Here is a 16,616-nt window from a genome sequence, read left to right on the forward strand (position 1 = left end):
AAATTTCCTGGTCTTTATTCTCTAACTTTGGAGGAAGTAAGTTCATAAAATTGGTAAAGAACATTTTTGGAGTAAAAGGGACTTTTTAAAATAGAGGTTTGGATTTTTTCACAATCTTCAGACAAACAGTTATCAGGGCTTGGTAGTTTTTCACCATGAAAGGGTTGGCAACAATATAATAAGGAGGTGTGGGTGTGTTCAGTAACACTCAATGCACTTATGTAAATATATCAAGATATGTAAACCAAATAGTCTAAAAGCCCAGATGAATGGACGAAATTGATTTGTTACCATTAAGATTGATTTACTTGGTTATTTTATTTAGAAATTGCTCCTAGATGTTGGAAACCGAGTTAAACGATTCATATAAATAAGTACATTCCTTGCTGATAATCATGGTTCTAATAACAGTGTGTAAAGTAAGCCTATGTCTAAGTTTCACTATATTAAAATATTATAGTAAACAATCTCAAACAATATGTTAAAATGTGAATGATTATTGCCTTTTGGGAGAGGAGACCAAAAAAAAAGAGATAGTCAAAAGGAAAAAAATATTGCCAAACTCAGAAATGGGCAAACTATATATTCTACATATTTATTTTCAGATTGAAAGAAAATCACTGGCAATAATTTGCTTTTTGGTGCTCTGCTTCCTATCTCTATTGATTTGATTTTATGCCTCCTTGTTAGATGTCCCTATTACACACTGTTGCTGGAGGATGAAAGCTTTTAATCTCAAGCAGATAAATTCTGAACATTTGCTGCTAAAATACAAGATTTTTTTGTTTTGTTTTCTGACTGATAGCATGTACTGAAGGTGCTTTTTATCTTCCAACTGATGGTCAGCATGTACTGTACTGCCACAAGCTTCCTTTGTAACAACTGGAAAGGACATTATGTCTTAAGACTTTATGATAGGACACTTTCTTCATTATGATGAAAACCTACTTGTTTATGTAGGCATTCTTAGTTCCGAAATTTTTAATCATTTCATTTCAACACCTATTCTCAGCTGGCACACTCTCTTTTAAATGTTTCTGTTGTTTTGCTGGTTGCCTTGCTGATAAGTTAACAAAATTTGACACATGGTAGAGATAAATTTGACTAAAGCAAATTTATATCAGTATGATATCCAAAGTATGTAACAACTCTGAAGGCTTAAACCTTGACCAGTATCTAACACTGGCTATGGACAAACAATATGTAAGAATTCCTACTGGCTGAATATCAGGCCACCTTAAGCATAAGAGCAAGAAAATTTACTGGAGTTGAGCTGCTAGATACTGAGAAAGGCAAACTAGTCAATCATTGCTAGGGCCAAAGGAGCCTGAGAAACCTCTGGGCAACTGTGTAGGAACAGGGTGGAGAGGGAAAAAGTGCTTCCTAGAGAGATGAGCTCCCACAAAGAATCTGCTGACACACGGCCCACAGGAATATAAGTTTGAGTTTGCCATATTTAGGAATTTTTGTGTTTGAGTCAATATGTAAAACCTGCGCATTCCCGATGGCTAATAATGATACGGGTTAGACAGCTTAGGTTAATGTTATACTAAGATTTTAAAATAAAATGCTAAGGTTTCTGAAGATCTGACAACTGCATCATCATGGTGTACACATAATAACAAACAAACCAACAAACAAAAAATTCTAACTCTTGCCACATTCTGAAATCACATGTTAGAGAGACAGAACTTCAGTGAGACACAACTCTTCTTGGGATTGACAAGCAAAGAGCAGGACTTTCTGCGATTAGTCTTGGGGATTCTAAAGCAAGAAAGAGTCATCTTATTACCTAGGGGATCTATAAAAGAAGGGCCAGCCTGGACCAGAATTATTTCTGTATCTACTCTGTGTGAAGGTCATTATCATTTTCTAGTGAGAATATTTGGAGACTGTTCACAAGGTGAGCCGTTTAGCCTTAATAAATTGTCAGGGATGCATTTACCCAGATGGTTACATTTTTTATTTCTCAGTATTACAGGCAGTCTGATAGATACAAATTTATTTCCCAGCTCTACCACTCATCATGTCATCTTGAGTTTCTTAATTTCTATGTACCTCAATTTCCTCATCTATAAAATGTGAGTAATTTTAGTGTCTAACTCTAGAGTTGACAGAAGTAATCAAAACAATACTGTAGTTCACCTGAAATAAAAACACATGGGAATTTCCAGGAAACTTTTGAGAATAAGTGTAAGTAGGGAAAACTAACACTGCCATACATAAAGTCATATAAGTGAAATTATAATAATTAAAAGTGTTTAACACCACTAACCGACCTACGCATGGAGCAAGCAGCTAATGAAGACATAGTGAGAATGGGAGAAAGGGAAAAAGAAATCCAAGTGAATCATGGATCATCTGAAGATACACATGGTCTGTTAATGTATAGTCATGCATTGCTCAATGACAAGAATGCATCCTGAGAAATGCATCATTAGGCAATTTCTTAGTTGTGTGAATATCATAAAGTGTACTTACACAAACTTAGATGGTATGGCCTACTAAAATCCTATGCTATAAACCTGTACAACATGTTACCGTATAATATAGGCAGTTGTAACACAATGGTAGGTATTTGTGTATGTAAACATATCTAAACATATAAAAGGTACTTTTAAATACAGTATAAAAGATAAAATATGGTATACCTATATAGGGTATATACAGTGAATGGAGCTTTCGGGACTGGAAGTCGTTCTGGGTGAGTCAGTAAGTGAGTGGTAAAGGACTGTGAAGGCCTAGGACATTATTGTACACTACTGTAGATTTTATAAACACGGACACCTAAACTACACTAAATTAATTAAAATTATTTTTCCTCAGTAACAAATTAACCTTAGCTTACTATAGTTGTTCTACTTTACAAACTTTAATTTTTTAACTTCTGATTATAACATTTAGCTTAAAACACACATTGTATAGTTGTACAAAAATATTTTCTTCTTTTATATTCTCATTCTATAAGCTCTTCCCTATTTTTAAAACCTTTAACTTTTTTTTAACTTTAAAACTTAAAAACAAAATGAAAACACACACACATTATCCTAGGCCCTGTGCAGGGTCAAGATCATCAATATTACTGTCTTCCACCTCCACGTCTTGTTTCACTGGAAAGTCTTCAGGGGCGATAACAGGCATGGAGCTGTCGTCTCCTATGATAACAAGCCTTATTCTGGAATACCTCCTGAAGGAACTGCCTGAGGATGTTTTACAGTTAAGTTTTTAAAAATAAGTAGAAGAAATACACTCCAAAATAACAAGATAATGTATAGTACAGTAAATCCATAAATGAGTAACAGTCATTAATTATTATCAAATATGTACTGCACATAATTGTATGTGTTAAATTGTGCTTTTATACAACTGGCAGTGCAGTAGGTTTGTTTGCAGAAGTGGATGAATAATGTACTGCTCTAGATGTTGCAACAGCTATGATGGACTTCACTAGGTCATGGGAACTTTTTAGCTCCATTATAATCTATGAGACCACTGTTGCATATGCTGTTTGTTGTCGACCAAACCACCATTATTCAGTGCATGACTTTACGTAAATATAGACTAGAATTCTAACATAAATTATTTACATACTGGAAAAATCCTTGGGAAATTGGCATGTTTTAAATTCTTGGTTCTCTACTAATGTGTGGCTTTTAATACGGCTCTTTTGTTTTAGGACTACTAATTGATATCACCTTTGGTCCCCACATCTTTTCCTCCTAAAACTCCAAAGGGGTTTACACACTTGTTTTGAGTAGGTGATACTTGAAGATACTGGATTAAGTACAAGAAGAAAAGGAAAATCAGAAAAGAAAAAAGTCCCACATCAGGAAAATAATCTTGTCAATGAAGATGCGGTAGAGATATGAGAACAAAAAGAGTGGGGATTGTACAGAGGAGATCTCATACATGGAATATATGCTTAAAAAAGAACTATAAGAGTACTATCATAACACCCTAAAACCAATATATTCTCATTATTTTTCACTCATTTTAAGTTGTGAGTATATTTGTACTAATGTGTGTGACAGCAACACTGATGTTACAGAAGCCCACATGCTCAAAGTCACCTGCCACTTTTGTCTTTGGAGCCAAAGCCCATGAGTGACCTGAAGCTATAAAGATCAAAGTATGTAAATGCTGTGTTTCCAAGCCTCCTAGAACTCCCACTGCCTCTGTCAGAGCCAGAGCCAGAAGGACACTGCTGCCTAGGCTGCCAGAGCATCTGTGATACCACAGCCAGGACCATTCTGCCTGAGCAGAAACCCAGGAGACTACATTTCTACTGGGAAACCCACACTCCTACTGAGGAGTCTACCACCCCACTCCTACTGCTACAGTTATTGGAAACTTATATTGCCAAAAAGGGTGGGGGGGAGGAGAGAGAGAGACAGAGAGACAGACAAAGAGAGAAAGAGAGAGAGAAAGAGAGAGAGAGAGAGAGAGAGAGAGAGAGAGAGAGAGAGAGAGAGAGAAACAATGGCATCTCTCTTAATCCCACCTTCCAATCTCCTACCAGTTTCTCCCATTGACATAATCTAATAGATATCAAGGTGGCAAGGGAGTCTGGGCGAAGTAGTCTATGGGCTTCCATTACTTATACAGGAGAATGGAAAAAGAACTGAGAGAATCAGATACAATAGGATTATAATGTCTTTATTGTCAATATTTCTCTGTAAAATAATTATAAATGCTCATAGAAAATGCAAAAATACAAGATATATAAGGAAGATAGTGTAACACGCCAGAGATGCTTACAGTTAATATTTGTGATTTTCATCCTTCATAAATTTTCACACATATATATCTCAATATTATTGGATACTATGGTTTTTAAATTCAACACCATATTTAAATATTTTTAAATCAAAAGTATTTTTTCATCATTTAAAAGATTATTTTGAACAAGACATTCTTTATGTTTCTAAAATATCTAATTTTTCTGGTAGCAAAACGAATGTAAATTTTTAAAGAAAAATTGAACCAGGAGAATGTTATAATATAGATGTTGATATAATCCTATATCTCCATCAACCCCAGTCCCTACCTGCTTATCCAGATATACTCTATTAATTATTGGCAGATATTTTTTATATTTTTTTGCATATTGTTCAAACATATGTATTCTGCTTCGAAAAAGGGGCCATATGATGCATTCTGTTCTGCATTTTGCCTTTTAAAAAACATAACATGATGTTTCCATATCACTACATATATAGCAACTTCATTGTTTTTAGAAGCAACATATTGTAAAATCTTATGGATAGGCTGTCTACTATGGTTTGAAAGTATGTTCCTCCAGAATTCATATGTTGGAACCTAAACCCTAAGGTGATGGTGTTAAGAGGTGGGGTTTTCAGTGAAGTGATTAAGTTGGAAGTGCTCTGCCCTTGTGAATGGGATTGATGCCCTTAAAAAAGAGGCTTCGGTGAACTGCCTGGCCCTTCCATATCTTCTTCCATGTGAGGACACTGTTTCTCCCTTTTGCCCCTTCTGCCATGTGAAGATGCAGCAAGAAGGTGCAAGCCCTCTTCAGACACTGAGTCCGCTGGCATCTTGATCTTGGACTTCCAGAACTGTGAGAAATATTTATATTTATATTATTTATAAATTACACAGTCTAAGGAGTTTCTGCTATAGCAGCGGGAAAGGACTAAGACACCTTACTTACTGTTTAATAACCTGCTTTTTCTTTAAACTGCTTTATTGAGGTATAATTGACCTAAAATAAACCACATGTATTTAAAGTACATAACTTAATATGTTTTGATATATGTATAAACTGTTAAACTATCACCACAATCATCATAGCAGCTTTTCCTTGCACCACTTTTTAATCACCCCCCACTCAGTCCCTATCCCTAGTCAATCACTTATCTGCTTTCTGTCACTATAGATTTATTTGTTTTTCTAGAATTTTATATGCATACACTTGTATAGTGAGCCACCTTCTTTATCAGCTTCTTTTACTAAGAAGAATTATTTTGAGATTCATTCTTCTTGTTATATGTATCAATAGTTTACTCCTTTTTATTGCTGATTAGTATTCCACTGAATTTACATACAACAGTTTGTTTAGCCACTCACCTATTAATGGGCATTTTTATTACTTCCAGTTTGGGGCTGTTACAAATAAAGCTGCTACAAAATTTATGTAAAACCTTTGTGTAGTCATATTTTTTTCTTTTGCATAAATACCTAATGGTGGAATGACTGGATCATATAGATGTATGCTTAACATTTTAAGAAACTGCCAAACTTTTCCAAAGCATCATTTTACATTCCCATCAAAAATATATGAGAGTTCAGTTCTCCACATTTTCACCAACACTTGATGTACACAATTTTTAACTGCTCTATTAAGTGTGCAGTTCTTCCTTATTAATTATGATGTTGAACATCCTTCATGTGATTATTTGCCATTTGTATATCTTCCTAGTGAAATGTTGATTCAAATATCTTCTCTATTTTTATTGGGTCATTTTTTCCTTGTTATTTAATTTTAAGGATTCTGTATACATTCTGTATAGAAGTCCTTCATCAGATATATTCTTTTAAAATTTTTCTTGCAGTTTATGAAGTTTTTTCATCCTCATAACTCTTCAAACAGCACAATTTTTACATTTTGATGAAGTCTGGCTTATTATTTCATTCCCTTAAGGATTATGATATGCCGTCGCATATAAGAAATCTGTGCCTAAACTGAAAGCCATAAAGGTTTTCTTCTATATGTTTTCAATATTTTATGGTTTTAGATTTCACATTTAGTTCTATGATTTATTTTTAATTTTTTGAACAAAATGTGAATTTTTACATGTATATTCAATTGTTCCTGTGTCACTTGTTGAAAAGAATATGTTTCTTCCTCTGAATTGCCTTTGCATCTTTGTAAAATATCAAATGTCCGTATATGTGTAATGTATTTCTGACATCTCTCTTCTATTTCATTGCTCTATTTGTTTATTTTTACAATAGCACTACATTATCTTGATTAACCTACCTTTGAAAGAAGTCAGGAAGCATGTCCTCCAACTTTGTTCTTTATCAAAGTTGTTTTGGCTGTTCAATCTTCTTTGCGTTTTCATTTGAATTTTAGAATCTCCTAGTTAATTTCTACAAAAAAGACTGCTAGGATATTGATTGGAATTGTAGTGATTCTATTGATCAATTTAAGTGGAATTGAGACCCTAACAATTGAGTGCCCAATCCATGAATATTATGTCTCTAAAATCTATATTGTTGTATATTGATATAGTCATTTGAGCTTCCTTTTGATTAGTGTTGTCATGGTATATTGTTTCCATCCTTTCACTTTACTTTTTGGTGTGTCTTAATAACTACAGTGGGTTTCTTGCAAGCAGCCTATAGTTTAGTCTTGCTTTTTAACCCAACCTTACAGTCTCTGGTTTTGGGTTGTTTAGACCATTTACATTAAATATGGTTGTTGATATGATTGGGTTTAAACCTACCATCTTGCTAATTTTTTTAAATAAATTATTTTAAGTTCTGGGATACATGTGCAGAACGTGAAGGTTACATAGATATACATGTGCCATGGTGGTTTGGTGCACCTATAAACCTGTCATCTAGGTTTTTAAGCCACACATGCATTAGGTATTTGTCCTAATGTTCTCCCTCCCCTTGGCCCCCACTCCCTGACAGGCCCCAGTGTGTGATGTTCCTCTTCCTGCGTTCATGTGTCCTCATTGTTCAACTCCCACTTATGAGTGAAAACATGTGGTGTTTGCTTTTCTGTTCCTATGTTAGCTTGCTGAGAATGATGGCATCCAGCTTTATCCATGTCCCTGCAAAGAACATAAACTCATTCTTTTTTATGGTTGCATAGTATTCTATGGTGTATATGTGCCACATTTTCTTTACCCAGTCTATCATTGATGGACATTTGGGTTGGTTCCAAGTCTTTGCTATTGTGAACAGTGCTGTAATAAACATATGTGTGCATGTGTCTTTATAGTAGAATGATTTATAATCCTTTGCATATATACCCAGTAATGGGATTGCTGGGTCAAACGATATTTCTGGTTCTAGATCCTTGAGGAATCACCAAACTGTCTTCCACAATAGTTGAACTACTTTATACTCCCACCAACAGTGTAAAAGTATTCATAGTTCTCCACAGCCTTGTCAGCATCTGTTGTTTCCTGACTTTTTAATAATTGCCATTCTGACTGGCATGAGGTAGTATATCATTGTGGTTTTACTTGCATTTCTCTAATGACCAGTGATGATGAGATTTTTTTCATATGTTTTTTGGCCACATAAATGTCTTCTTTTGAGAAGTGTCTACTCATATCCTTTGCCCCCTTTTAAATGGGGTTGGTTTTTTTCCTTGTAAATTTGTTTAAATTCCTTGTAGATTCTGGATATTAGACCTTTGTCAAATGGGTAGCTTGCAAAAATTTTCTCCCATTTTTTAGGTTGCCTGTTCACCCTGATGATAATTTCTTTTGCTGTGCAGAAGCTCTTTAATTTTATTAGACCCAATTTGTCAATTTTGGCCTTTGTTGCAATTGCTTTTGGTGTTTTAGTCATGAAGTCTTTGCCCATACCTATGTCCTGAATGGTATTGCCTAGGTTTTCTCTAGGGTTGTTATGATTCTGGGTTTTACATTTAAGTCTTTAATCCATCTTGAGTTAATTTTTGCATAAGGTGTAAGGAATAGGTCCAGTTTCTGTTTTCTTCATATGGCTAGCCAGTTTTCCCAGCACCATTTATTAAATAGGGAATCCTTTCTGCATTGCTTGTTTTTGTCTGGTTTGTTGAATATCAGATGGTTGTAAATGTGTGATGTTATTTCTGAGGTCTCTGTTCTGTTCCATTGGTCTATATATATGTTTTGGTACCAATACCATGCTGTTTTGGTTACTGTAACCTTGTAGTATAGTTTGAAGTCAGGTAGCATTGTGCCTCCAGCTTTGTTCTTTTTTGCTTAGAATTGTCTCAGCTATATGGGCTCCTTTTTGGTTACATGAAATTTAACGTAGTTTTTTCTAATTCTGTGAAGAAAGTCACTAGTAGCTTGATGGGAATAACACCGAATCTATAAATTACTTTGGGCATTATAGACATTTTCATGATACTGAGTCTTCCTATCCATGAGCATAGAATGTTTTTCCATTTGTTTGTGTCCTCTCTTATTTCCTTGAGCAGTGGTTTGTAGTTCTTGAAGAGGTCCTTCACATCCTTTGTAAGTTGCAGTCCTAGGTATTTAATTCTCTTTGAATTCTCTTTGTAGCAATTATGAATAGGAGTCCACTCATGATTTGGCTCTCTGCTTGTTTATTGTTGGTGTATAGGAATGCTTGCGATTTTTGCACGTTGACTTTGTATCCTGAGACTTTCCTGAAGTTGTTTATTAGCTTAAGGAATTTTTGGGCTGAGACTAAAGGATGCCTTCTCTCACCACTCCTATTCAAAACAGTATTGTAAGTTCTGGCCAGGGTAATCAGGCAAAAGAAAGAAATAAAGGGTATTCAAATAGTAAGAGAGGAATTCAAATTGTCTCTGTTTGCAGATGACATGATTCTATATTTTGCTCATTGTTTTCTATTTGTCTCATCTTCTCTTTGTTCCTCTTTTCCTCTTGTTCTGCCTTCTTTTGAATTAATTGGGTATGTTTCATGATTCCATTTTAAATGTCTTTAACTTATGACAGTGTATCTTCAAGTTATATTATACAATTTCATGCCTTGATTTTTATTAACTACTGAATAATGCTACCAGGATGCTAAAGATAATGATGTTAACCCATTCCAGTACAGTATTGTTTTAAAATGCAAAAGTATTGAAAACCAAGAACTCTGCCTTTATGATGCTAAGCTGATATTAGTTTTTGTCTTATCTCTCTTTTAAGCCCATCATCCTCCTTTTCGTTTTGTTGCTATCACCTTCCATTCTCTTCTCATTGCCTCCCAGGCAAGTAGCTGGTCAGTCATTGTTCAGTGCCCAGCATTCAAAGCCTAGACAACCTTTCTGTAGCCTAAAACTAATTGTCTTTGCTCCAGATAACTCTCTTTCCTTGAGCTGTTGTGAGCTTTGAGGCAGGTGGCTCAAGCTAGAGATAAAACAGAACCTTCTGGGCAGTCCCCTGTTAATCATCTTCAGCCGAGGCTTTTGCTAGATGGAATGGAAAAGTAACTTCATTTGACACAAAGCTTTTAAATCAGGTAAATTGTCAGGGGAGAGAGTTAACATGTATGGATGTAAGGATGAGGGAAATGAAGCAAGAGGAAGCTCTTGCCATGATCAGACACGCAGCTGCCTACCTAATGAGGACTTCAAGCCCCACCACACAGCATGCTTCCTTTCTCTCCTGGCTTGGGATAAGAAGTGGCTGTGGAGTTTGGCAATGCTAATCTCCATGTCATAACATATAGTTTAGACTGAAGATAAAGAAGAAAGATTTTAAGTTTGTAGTAAAAGTGGTCTCTGCTGGGGAAGGGATTTTTTTTTCTTTAATAACAAGGAGATTTCTTAGTTCATGTATCAAGAAGCCTTGAAGTTGGGTGTTTCCAGAATTGGTAAATACAGCGACTCATAGAATTTTGACGATTCCATGAGCTGCTCATCAAAATTATTTACTCTTTCTGCTCTGTCATCTTCAGGATATTATTGGTTGCTCCCCTCATAGTAGTAAGATGTCTGTGGCATTTCCAAACATCCAAGAAAAGAAAGAATTTTAGGAGGTGGAGTAGGGTCAAACATAAAATATATATACATATACACATTGTTTAGAACATTAAACTATTTCACTTAGAGTACTTCCCTCCCAAAGAGGGATGTTTGAAAGAACTCTGAAGGAGAGAAGGAATTAGTTGGGTTGCCAATTTCCTCTCCACTGCTGGACATGAGATGGAGAGGCTGAGGGACAGGATCTGTAGGCAGCTTCTAAGAGCGAACTTCACATAGGAAGGGATCTGAGGACACATTGCCAGGGGCTTGAGAAGGTTACTGAGTGAGTCATTGGGAGTCTTAATAAAATAAGTTAGATGTTAGGTCCATTCATTAATTAGTTCCAGTTTCTCCTTGAAATGAGTAAAAACTAGAAAGCTTCTCCCCATATTGTTGTGCCCCTTCATTCATTTTTTTTTTTTTTTGGCTCTGTTAACATCTACGCTAATGTATAGAACTGCCTGGGGGGCAAGGTTAGCAATCTCTTCACTACCCTGATTCTAGATTCCTGGCTCTACCCTGTCTGTCCCTTTTCTCATAGCAGATCTTTCTCTTCCCTGAACGTTTTCTTCTTTCCCTGGATAGGCAGCCTCCTGTGTGTATATTCAGAGGCGGTGATGACTTGCTGTCCAGGCAGCTTCATCCTGCCAACAGAATGCTCAGGGTCGCTGAACCACTGCTTCTCTTTTGAAAGTAGAGCTAGCTACCAATTTCACATAACCTCCGGTGTGTCTCCACCTATACCCTGTGCTCCACTGCCACACTGATGGCTCAAGACAAGGCTGGCAAACCCTCCCAGAAACATCTCTGGCCCAGAGAGCCTCTCTCTTCCCCACTGTCATGAGGCATTGCCAAGCCAAGCACTCACGCTGAGTCAGTGAACCAGCCACAGAGCAAAAGAGGGTTTGTTTCTAGTCCCCTCTGTCTGGGTCAGAACCAGAGAGCATGCTGAATGCCCCCTGCTTGCTCGATAAGGATGCTCCACCTGTCAGTGCTCTCAACTGGCAGTGCAATACTTGTAGAAGTAGGAGGAAACAGTCCTCATTGGGAAGAAGCAAGGGCAAGAACCCAAGTGCCTCACCTCGAAAGGAGGCCCTGTTCCCTGGAGTCAGGGTGGACTGCAAAGCTTTGGCTGAGACTTGGGATTTGAAATACCATAAATGCTGCTGAACAGAGTGTCTGTTCAGCAAACTAACCAGCATTCCCCACGGCCTGGAGCAGACAATAGTATAGAAGTCTGGAAAAAACAAAAACAGAACATCAGTGTTTTCAGAACCTTGGACCACTCATGTCCCTTTACCTTAGTCATCAAAGCAGAAGCCTGGTTTTGCTCTATCAAGATTGAAAATATACACTACCAAAACACGCAGTACACTGTTGAGCCCCAGTGGTGGAAGGGAGGAGGGCCTTTCTTCCCATGCTAATTGCATAGAGGCTACAGGGGTTAGCCTGGACTAAAGGCATCCTTGTCTTTTGAGCTATTCACCTCAGTAGAAAAGAATCTAAGGGAAGATCACTGTAGTTTAGATCTGTTGACCTGTGACCCCCTGGAAATGTCTGCTGGCTACTTCTAATTCCATAGGTCATCAGATGCCTGTTTGATAATATATGAACAATAAAAACAACTTTCACTTATTCCTATTGTAAAAAAATTAAAAAGAATCTTTCCACAGTATACTTTTATTTCTCCATCCCCAAACTTTGTGCTATTGTTGTCATACATTTTACTCATACATACATTTTAAAATCCACAGTATCTTCACATCATTTCAATAGTTAAATTTGAAGACAATTAAATAATAGGAGAATATCTGTTTGATTTATTTATGTGGTTACCATCTCCAGTACACTTATATTACTTTGTGTAGCCAAATTTTATCTGAAATCATATTCCATTTCCCTGAAGGACTTCCTGTGGCATATCTTGTAGTAGAATTGTGCTGGTGACAACCACTTATAGCTTTGTACGTCTGAAAACCTATGTATTTCTCATTTCATTTTGAAAGCTGTTTTCAATGAGTTAGATATTCAGGTTAATTTTTTCTTAATTAATTTAAAGATGTAGTTACACTGTCATCTAACTTGCATTGTTTCCAATGAGAAATTGAAGATCATCATTTCCTTGGTACTCTGCACACAATGTGCTTTTTTTCTTGCTTTTAAAATGTACTCCATCACTAGTTTTGAGCAATTTGATTATGACATAACTTGCTAAATTATCCCTCAATCCATTAGCCATCCTTTTCCTCCTTTTTTTTGTCTCTTTGTTCATTTTGGATAGATAGTTCTACTGCTCTGTTGTCAAGCTCACTAATCATTTCATCTTTATTGTGTAATCTGCTATTAATCCCGTCCAATGCATTTTCAATCCCATAAACTGTAGTTTTCATATATTGAAGTTGGATTTGGACCTTTTTATATCATTCATGGGTCTCCTTGACAGATCCAATTGTTTGTCTAGTTTTTGGCGCATCTCAATCCATTTTCCAGCACTTAGAATACTTGAAACTTAAAATTTATAAAGAAAGGAATTTATTTCCTGCAGTTCTAGAGGCTGAGAAGTACATCATTGAGAGGCTGCATCTGGCAAAAGCTTTCTTGCTGGTAGGAACTCTTCACAGTCCCAAGGTGGTACAGAGCATCACATACTAAGCATGCTAACAGGGTAGCTAGGTTTTTCTCTTCTTAAATTGACCTCTTTAGGTTCTCGGTATTTAAATTGCTATACATATTTTTGTGGCTTGTTCTGAAATGTGGTTACAATTTTTGAAAAGAGTTTGATCCTCTCAGATCCTTTTTTTAAACTCTTCTTTAAAATTGGAATCAAAGCAGCCTTTAGTCTAGAACTAACTTGCCCTACACAGGTAAAACTTTCTGTGTATTCTTACTTGATGCCTGTAAATTATGAAGTTTCTCACTCTAATTTATGGGAACAGAAAACATTCCTTGTCCTGTTTGAGCTGTGGGAACAGATCTTTTCCTTCCTTCCTTCCTTCCTCCCTCCCTCCCTTCCTGCCCTCCCTCTCTCCCTCCCTTCCTTCCTTCCTTCCCTCCCTCTCTTCCTTCCTTCCTTCTATTTTTGTCTCACTCTGTTTTCCAGGCTGGAGTGCAGTCACGAGATCATGGCTCACTGTAGCCTCAACTTCCCGGGCTCAAGTGATCCCCTCACCTCAGCCTCCAGAATAGCTGAAACTATAGGCAGACACCACCAAAGCTAGCTAATCGTTTTGTACTTTTTTTTTTTGGTAGAGGCAGAGTTTCACCCAGGCTGATCTCAAGCAATCTGCCCACCTCAGCCTCCCAAAGTGCTGGGATTACAGGCATGAGCCACTGTGCCTGGCTCCCTGCAATCATTTCATTCTTTTTTTTCTGTAGAAAACTGCAAACATTACATATATTTTTAATATTTACATTTAGTTCTGTAAACAAAATTGGTAAAAAAAATTCCCAAGAATTTCTATATATACTTATACAAATTTCAAGAATATGATCCTTATCACTTCTGAAAATTATGCATTTTTTAAAGTCTAAAAGCCAGTAAATGTAGAAGTTGAAGGGGAAGAGAAAAACATTGTCGACAGATTATTTGAATTTTCCTCTTCCCAAATGTCTAAAACATTGCATATACCACTGTTTTCAGTGTAGCTTGTGAAACCCAATTCTGATTTCTCCACTAGTCTGAAACAAGTCTAGTAAAAACTGTACCGGTGAACTACAAATTCTGTTTTCTTCTTGTGTAATAAATTCAGTTGTTTTATCAAATTCACATTTGGTTCCAGATTTTCTTTTCTATTTCATCAAAGTAATATTTTCACTTTTCAATGTATTTTACCGGAAGGTAAACTATTCATATTCTCGATGTCACATTCATTGGGTTACTCAGAAGTATGGGATGGAGCCTTTGCCTGAACAGTTAGGTGCCCTTGTGAACTGTTTATTGTTATCAGACCAGAATCATGAGCAAATACTGAATGAAGGTCCTTTTCCTTGAGATCCTTTACTGGAAAACGCACAGTATCTGACTTTTGTTTTGGTTGAGATTCACTATTATCTGTATTGAAATCAAAAACATGTACAGATGCCTGTATGTTACAACAATGGTGATCTACCCTTAGTAATTCTAAGTCATTTTCATTTAATGTGTGTTCAGAAATGTCAAGAATGCATTCCTGTTTGTTTTTATGTAGAGGTAGGTGTATAAAATTCTGTCTTATGTCATTTTCAGCTGTATTTAACATGGAACATTTATTAGTTGTTTTCTCATTAAGTCCTCTCAATTTATTTGAAGGGTGGGTTTGGGCTCTGAAATACACACAAGCTTTTTTTCAGTTTCCTGGGTGTCTTTATACAGGAAATTCTGCTCCATTGCCCGTATATCATCTTTCCGGCAATCTTTCTGAGAAATATATTGCAATTCCACTTTTTCTTTCTGTTCTGTCTTTTTCAGGGTATTTGCAGAAACAGGAGAAAGAGATTCAACATTATATTTTATTCTTTTCTTTTTAGGTGTGTCCTTTTCACATTCCACAAAGTCAAAAACTAACTTAGATACAATATCATCAACAACTTGATACTGGTTACTCTGTGCAAGGTTTCTGTGTTGCTTACTTAGAAGGTGCTTAAATCCCAACATCTGCTTTCATTAATTTTCCTTCTTTGTGGCAACCAATGAACATATTTTCCATTTTTCAGCCTCGAAATTTTCTGAGCACCAAATTAAGCATCTATTCCAGATTATTTTGTTGCTATACCAGCAAAGTAAAACTTCAGGACCAACAGTTTCTATATCTTCATATTTCTGCAAGCAACATTCACAATATCCTTTTTTCTTCTCTTTCAACTAGAGTTGAATTGAGGTTCCACCATATTTATCACCATCCGTTTGGATTCTTAGTTTAATCTGAGTTTGCTTTCGCCTACTCAGTGGCTTTTCTACATCAAATGGACTGCAGGGCTTCTGTATAGAATAATTTACAAAAGGCATATTGATCAGCTGAAGATAAAATGGCCTACAAAGTTGGCTTATATCTTCTACCTTTACAAAAGGCTTTTTGAGTCTTCCTGTTCTTGGTTTTTTTATGCACCAGTACCAACTCTTTTCCCCCCATCCCTTACTTACTGAAGTACTTGATTTCTTGAGAAAATACAACTTTTGTTTTCTTTCGTTCAATGTAGCATCCAATGTAATCAACATGAAGAATTTTTTACTCCCTATGATACGGCATTTGTTAATACACTGTTTGAAGGAATAAAATCATGGTCCTTGATAGCCCTTTCAACTAATAATTTTCCTCTGCTTAAACACACCTATAAAAAGACTGTGTCTGGTGACCTAAATGAACTTCCAGCATGGCTGGGATGAGGTGATGTGGTTTCTGCAGTATATGCAGATTCTGGACTTTGTACAGGAGAAATTCTACCCAAGGTTTGTGCAAATTTAGCTTCCTTATTTGAAATAAAATAACTGATATCTTTGCTGAGAAATTCTTCAACTCTCTCCCAGATCCTTAATGTCCTTTTGCACTTTTTCAGATATGGTGACAGAAGGTAAGTCAAGGTAAAATACTTTTCCCCGAAGTGGTTTATATTTTGATTGTTTCTGATCTGTTATCAGTTTTCAGAGATTTCAAAGATGGTCTGCTTCTATCATTTCTTATTTGTATTCTACCTGCCTGGAAAGATCCTTTACTGTGGATCCTCATGGCTCCGGAGTTCATGGCGGCCGCCCAGCAGCTACATGCTAGGTCCAGAGAAAGTGTGGTGCCAGGTGGCTGAGAAAGCACGGAAGCAGGAAGGCGCGAAGCACAAACCCCCTCCAATCATTTCATGTGATTCTTTCCTCTGCCAGGGGGAACGTGCTCACCCACACTTGCCGATCATTACTCAGCTGAAGACTATAGTAAGACTATGGCAGATATGTGGA

At 36.5% G+C, this 16,616-nt stretch overlaps 1 pseudogene; it reads right to left on the reverse strand.

Moving 5' to 3' along the window:
* Positions 1 to 14,220: 14,220 nt before the first annotated feature.
* Positions 14,221 to 16,410, reverse strand: LOC105716925 (protein DBF4 homolog A-like; annotated as a pseudogene).
* Between the last annotated feature and the right edge of the window lie 206 nt (positions 16,411 to 16,616).

Source organism: Aotus nancymaae, unplaced genomic scaffold, assembly GCF_030222135.1.
Source record: "Aotus nancymaae isolate 86718 unplaced genomic scaffold, 86718_ANA_hifiasm-v0.15.2.pri h1tg000004l, whole genome shotgun sequence".
Lineage (NCBI taxonomy): Eukaryota > Metazoa > Chordata > Mammalia > Primates > Aotidae > Aotus > Aotus nancymaae.